This window comes from Cariama cristata, unplaced genomic scaffold (genome assembly GCF_000690535.1).
Source record: "Cariama cristata isolate BGI_N322 unplaced genomic scaffold, ASM69053v1 scaffold7239, whole genome shotgun sequence".
NCBI lineage: Eukaryota > Metazoa > Chordata > Aves > Cariamiformes > Cariamidae > Cariama > Cariama cristata.
Genome location: NW_009637326.1, coordinates 20000 through 27210, shown reverse-complemented (window position 1 = coordinate 27210; position 7211 = coordinate 20000).

The window sequence follows — 7211 nt, the reverse complement described above, 5'->3', positions numbered from 1 at the left end:
CCTAATCCTGGTATCAGGAGATTCAGCTGTAGAGATTAGAAGGTCAAATGCTCTGTATTAGTATTTCTGTAACCTAGAGGGAAGAGACGCCAAAGTTAGTGTAAATATAAAAATTTTAACTTCCAGTTAAATGTTGAACGTTTCTACATCAAGCCTGTGCTCACTACATCAGGGTAATGATTTGTCCTTCTCTTCAAATGTCAATGAAAAACCCAGTGCTAAAACAAAACTACTACACATATTGCTCAGAAGACCCACTGTAGTAGAACAGCTATACTAATTAGTACACATGAGGACAGAAAAATTCTTAAACGCAATACTGCCTTCAGTACTACATTTGAGCCACCGTCTTACGTCTTAGCAAGTTCTTAGCATAACACTGTGGTCATCGATGTGAATATTCTCTCCCCCCTCCATCCCCAATCAGTCAATAAAGATCTGCTATAATTTTAAGTGCCTGCCTCTTCAAACAAACATGTACAGACTTATTCTTTCAGCACAAAAGAGTCTCAATTCAATCTACAGTGAAATCTAACATGCTACTGTAACACGAACACTTCGCCTTGAGATCTCCCTTCTGACTCGCTCTGAACCGCAGGTCTCCGCTTTTAACGTGGAACAGAATGCTGTTACCAGCTTCCATGCTTTGAAGACACAAACACGAGGATTTTTAAAATAAACATATCAAAAAGTCAACTGAAAGCTCAGAAGAAATACTATATTATGTTTCAAGACAAGCAAAATTATGAAGGAATTTCTCATGAGAGTAGGATGTAACATATCTTTAGACAGTATTTTGAATTTTCCCCCCTCAATGCCTATAACGCAGCCTAATAAGTGAACAGATGTCTGAAACCTAGACAGCCCCACTTACGTTTTTACAAAATCATTATGCGTCACAGAAAGTAGCTTTGCTTCATGGTTCAATTCAAAATACATTATATGCCCAAGAATTTCACAATTCTGAATATTCCAGAGAGGTTTTTGAACGTATCTTTGTGGAAGAATATAAATGGTCAATCAATGGCAACAATAATTTCATGTCTCCATGTTAGTCTACCTTTTAGGCTAGAATCAACTTTCCTTCATTATGCAGCATTCCCTGATAAAGAAAGTTTGTTTGCATCTCAGAACAGTACCTTGTTTCCCCAACCACCTGAGCTATGTTAAAATACTCTTAAAACCTCCACAGGAGCTTTGTCGCTGTCCTGGCATTCCAGTTTCTGCACAAGTTCATAAAGCTTGTAATCAAAACCAATCAAATAATATTTTGCATACCTTGGCCATCAGCAAGTGCTAGAAATACAAACATTTTTCAGCAAAGCTCAAGTAACTATTTTTAATTGCACAGTTATGCTATGTCTGCTTGCCTTCAAGTATAAACATGTGCTCGGAGAACACAAAAGAGCACACTTTGCTCAATATATTCATTCACATTAAAAAAAAAAAAAAGTAAAGAAAATCTATTTAAGGGCGGTACAAAGGGCAAGCCACTTTACCTCAGCTGCAAATCAGGCTGTTTAGTATGAAAGCTCAAAAGAGAACATCCCCCAGGAGGTGGCTTCCAGTCCTTCACCCTGATTCATTACTGCTGCAGTATCACAAAGTTAGTGCTACAAACCCCGTAATATCAAAAAACCCTACTGCCTCCAGTTACTGTGTTCTGGACAACTCTGATGTAAAGGACCATGGCCATTTGCTAGCAGTAGCAAGCAACAGCAGCCTCTAACTTGGAAATCTTCTCCAATGCAGAGTTCTCTAAAGCAGTACAAGCCAGTTCCTCACTGCATCCGTAAGATTTCCACCCAGCTTTTATACCACCCATTAACCTGACCTATCCTCAAGATTACCAACCTCACTACATTATAGTTTAAAATTTGTTCTCAGCACTGTACAATCTGCATGCTTGTAAAACTTCAGCAATAGAAAGTGTAATGACTCCAAATGCAAAAACGCAGCTGACTAAAGGGTGGGAGCCTGAAATGCCTGACAACTTGTTTTCAGTTATGAAAGGTAACACAAAGAATTGAGAAGTAACACAGTTAAATTTTTGTAAGACACAGAAAACTCAGCCATGTAGCAGTGCCAGACAGTTACTGCTCCACATTATGCCCCTAAAGTGCAAAATACTCAAAGGGCTGCTGCTCTCATGAGCTTTCAATTTAATCAAATTTAAGACACACCGAGAGATTTGTTTCATTTCTTCTGTGCACTGCAGCTGAAGGAGGTTTTGAAAGAGCCTCAGAAAGGAAAGACGGCTGGAGATTAGTACTGCTGAAAGCAGCTCGGTAGTGCAAATGCTCCAAATAATCTCCATGCATTTCACTGTCTTCGTTAGCAATTACTTTCATTGTACCTTAAAAAAAAGGGGGCAGACGGAGGGCTCCCTGTTTCAATATGTCAGTTTAACATTTCATTTTCTGGTGAGGAACAAAAATCTTTTGCCTATACAAAAGGATAAAAATTGAAAAGTCAGTAAAAACATCATCTGAAACATATAAAGAAAATTCAGAGCAATACAAAGGGTCATGACCAAAGACTTCAACATCACCTCACAGTTAAAGATGTTAGGAGGCAGTCAACTTGCAGGCAAGCCACAGGCAGTCGTGGTTTTCTAACACACGCAAACTGGAGCCAAGCTTGCAGTGCAGCAGGCCTTCAAAATATACTCCTCATTCACAGTGACAAAAGGCTAACAGTTAAATGTACTGCACTTATGTCATTTTTATCTCTTTACTGAGGATTTTAAGTACTGAGACTGCAAAATGTATTTAAAATAGTTTGAGAACGTTTAGCCTCTTTCTTTCCAAATAAAGTAATTCCCTAATACCTAGAATGACTACAACTAGCACTTATAAGAAGAAAAAGCGTGTGATGAGACCTTTACCAGATGAAACACAACAAAAGCCAAGGCAGGGGGAATCACATCAAAGAAAATGCCTCGACTGGAAGAGCCTCACCTCTCCAGAGATCAAGACAACCCTAAGACACTAGCATCTCCCCCTTCCCCAGCCCACTCACCAGGGCTGAGATTCCCAAAAGCAGAAGGTCCCACCACCCAGCAGGTACCAGCCAGGTTTCACCCAGTTACTCCATGAGCAGTAAACTCCTCTGCCAGAAGGCAACATTTGTGTCTTGGTGATTCCTGTTACTTTTGACATCCCTGCAACCCTTCTTCCCCTCTTTGTTTTATTTCAGGGGGGAAAAGTCCCGGCAAGTAACAAGAGCCAGGGCAGAACCATAATTCATGAGACAACCCCTTCTCTTCCCACAAGCCTCTCAGTTGCCACACACCACCAACTTCCACAAGTGAAATACAGCCAAGCAAAAAGTCCTCCTAGCTAAATAATGCTTACTTAACCCCCCAAATTGGCCGAATCTGTGAAACAACTGTTCTAGGCTGTCCTGTAAGTACAGCATGGTGTTCTTGTAGCATAACACAGAGGCACCACAGGACCTAAACAACTATATGAAACTCATCCTATTTCTAGTATTTTGTAACTTTCAGTACTTGCCATTGCAATCTATCTAAAATTATTTTTAACATATTTGCATGCAATATAAATACATATGTGATGCTGTATGCTTTCAGTTAGCAGGAATAAAATCTTCCCATTTCATACATTAATGACCAAGTTTTGAGACAAAAGGGCAACTATGCTCAGAACTCCTTAATCCTACCAACACACATACAAATGAAATGCTCAACTTCACATAAGCAGCTCTACAGAACTTTTCTATTGCAGATCATTCAAGCTGACAGGGTTACTCACATACATCAAGTTAAGCACGTATGTAAACTTTTGGCTGACATGATCATAATTACATATACTACAGAGGAAGCTAAATATATTTCAAAAGGTTATTCATATTTTTTCAAGCCCTTTTTGGTTAAAGGACAAGAGTCACCATCAATTCTAAACTACAGTCAAACAAGCATTCATTGTATCTCAAAAGGAGAGCTTCTTTTAGAGATATTTTTAGCAAAAGGAAATTCAGTGAAATTAGCCAGTTCTGCCAACTACTTCCATTTTCCAATGCCATTCAAACTGACTTCCTGTCAATATTAATTGACATAAAAACATTTAACTATTATGTCCTGGAGAACTTGGAAAACTTAATAAGACTGTTGCTCAGCACAGTATATGAAGGAAAATAAAACTTTTAGAGATGTTAAGGAAAATAATCTCTTCCTTGTTCCAAATATTTTTTTTAAATATTCGTAAATAGCTATAAATAACCAGCATCAGAGTTTTAATTCACTCCTGAGTGTCACTACAGTGACACACACTGTATCTGACGAAACTTCAGAAACACAACTTCAGCCTAAGTTGTATCACCTTCCTTAGCTGCCTGGAAAAGAATAACACATTGATCTTGTATATTGTACTGATTTTTTTTTTTTAAATATGTACAAGTAATTGAGAAGAGATTTCAGTTACTCTGAGCAATTCAAACAATCCAAAACACTTATGCAATAAATGCTTTATAAAAAAAGTGATAAAGTAGGAACAATCATGTCTGCGATTCTAGGAATAACACTAATCTAATCACCTGCAACTTGGTAATATAAATACTGATGTTTCTTGGTCATTGCCTAATACAATACGAGGTGCGAGATAAAGGATTTCACCCAACTGCTATTCAAAGAAGGCTGTACAAGACTTAAGTGTCTCCCACCCACTACTGCAGAGCAAGTTTACTACCCCACCACCAAAAAACCAATCCACTGCCAATATTACTTCACAGCTTAGTAAAGACTTCCCCCCAATTACACCTCTGTTCATATAAACTCAAAATTAAAACTTCCGAGCAGCTTGCGTGCAGTTCTCTAATGAAATGCTGCATCAGGCGACTGGCACGAGGGCTGCAGTGGTGCCAGGGTGACCAAAGCCCATGTATGAGAGGAAGCCAGGCAGCAGGAACGACCAAAGCTCACCTCACTGATAGCACCAAGGTCCCACTGCAAGTCTCGCTGCTCCTGCTCCGGGGCGGCAGGACCCCTGAAGAAGAGGTACTCTCAGCAGTCCCTCAGTTCTCAGAGGATGCGCTACGTGTCTTGTGACTTGCAAGTACATGAAAGTTTCCTGTATGTTCACAGAGGTGGCTTGAAGAAGAAATTGTTAATTGAAGAAAAATATTCTCCTACTGCTGAAATATTTCCCTCTCAAGTGATGAGGCTAACCAACAGCAGTCTTTTCTGCCAAAGGAAAATCATCGTAGAACGTCAACTTACAAAACAGTCACTTTGCAGCCCCACTTAAACACTTAGTGGTTCTGTGTTTCAGCAGACAAAACAGGCACTTTAAATCATAAACATTTCTAATATTCTGAGCCTGTGGTATCTAAGGCATCATTTTCACTAAAGTATCATACATTACACTCAAATGAAACAGAACTTTACTTCTTCTGTAATGTAGCAGGAAACCTACAGGCCTGCATTTGAAAGGAAAATTCTTTACTACGTGTGCAATTTTGTATCATGGAACAGGAGTGATTTTTCTCTTTGTTCTCTGTTTGTACTAAACTTCACCCACAGGGCACACACCATGGCTAGGGTTTTTCAACCCTAATAACAGAAGAGGATCATTCTAAATACAAAGCATGTCGAAGAAATCAGGAATCAGCTCATACTTCACACTCTGGAGTAAGCAGACAATGATTCCACTACATAATAAAAAAGCAAATGTTTTGAGATTGCAATTCTGATCTAGGAAATTCTGATTAGTCAGACCTAAGTGGTTTTTAACAACAAGGCAGAGTTCAAATGCTATCTAGTAATTGCAGCAACACCTGTTCACAAACAAACAGGAAAAAAAAATCTACCTTCTTAAAAATATTTACCTTTTACTTAGAATAACATGGGATATACCAAAACCATTTCATATTCCACTACAACAAACACAAACACATCAATAAGCAACGGATGAAATTTGAAATTTAGCCCAAGCAGCTACAAAGACTTTCCATTCTCAATACCACATATGCAAAAAAAAAAAAAAAAGAGATGGTCACTACTTTCATTTCAAAACCCAAATAGCTTAAGCCAACGAGTCACTTGCAAACAAAGCACATTCTCTCCTACAATTTGCTAGCTTCAAACATCTGACCTACACAGTTTTCATCTGCGTAAGTGCATTTCAGCTTCTGCCGCTGCAGCCACCACAGCCCAGCTGGGAGCAAACTGCTGAATCAGTCACCAGGCGGTTGCGCGGCTCCTCTAAACACAAAACCTCATTCAGAGGTACGGAGACAGCACGGGAACAACCAGCCATCACACCACCACAGATCAAAAACATTGCCTAATCTATCTCAACAAAAGTAGTGCTCCTGAAATATGCCAGCTAGACACTTTCTCTTCTTTGAGAAGAAAACTCCTTTATTTCAGAGTACAGGACAGCCGATGGCAGCAGCATAATACTGTAATGGTTTGTGGCAGCTGCGATGGCTGGCTTGTTCAACAGAGAAGGCTGACCATTAAATTCATCTCAGTCCTGTAAATGAACGGCCAGCAGATGGTAGTTTACAGACTACCAATGTAGCCTGATTTCAGCATATCTGGATGTGACCCCACTTTCCCCCCTAATCCCCTCTCACACTGAGGGAGCAGCTTGTTGCCTCCCGGCACGCACAGCCTGAGCCCATGGAGCTGGGTAAGCGAGGAGGCCTGGACTCTGACAGCTCACTAAGCCCTTTAGGATATCTTCATCTGCCAAAGGACCGCAGCCAAGACCGTTCCCTGCCTGCTTGCCGCTTCCATGGCTGCAGAACAGCTGAGCATAACCCAGTCTCACATTGGAGCAAAGCCTGGAGGTCGAAGGAACGACTGAACAAATGTCAGACCAAGGGGGCAACAACCAGACCATTTTTGAAGGTTTGCTTACACTTTATTTGTGGTTTCTTAAATCTGCAGACACATCTGTAACTGTAGGCATCTAGTTACAAGCCTACATGCAATTAAAGTTGAAGTTACTACAAATAAGCAAATCAATTTCAAGAGGTGTTTGGAGGTTGATCGCTTTGTGCTTGCAGAACCAGGTATATCTCCCAGGACATCCCATCCCGGCTTCCGACACAACCATGCCCTTCCACAGCAAAGGCACAGGCACACAGACGTTACTGCCGGTTTCAAAGCTTTCGAATACATCTTTTCACTCACTGGTCACTGTATTTGCTGCTCTCTGGAAGTACTTCATTGCACTAAATGCCAG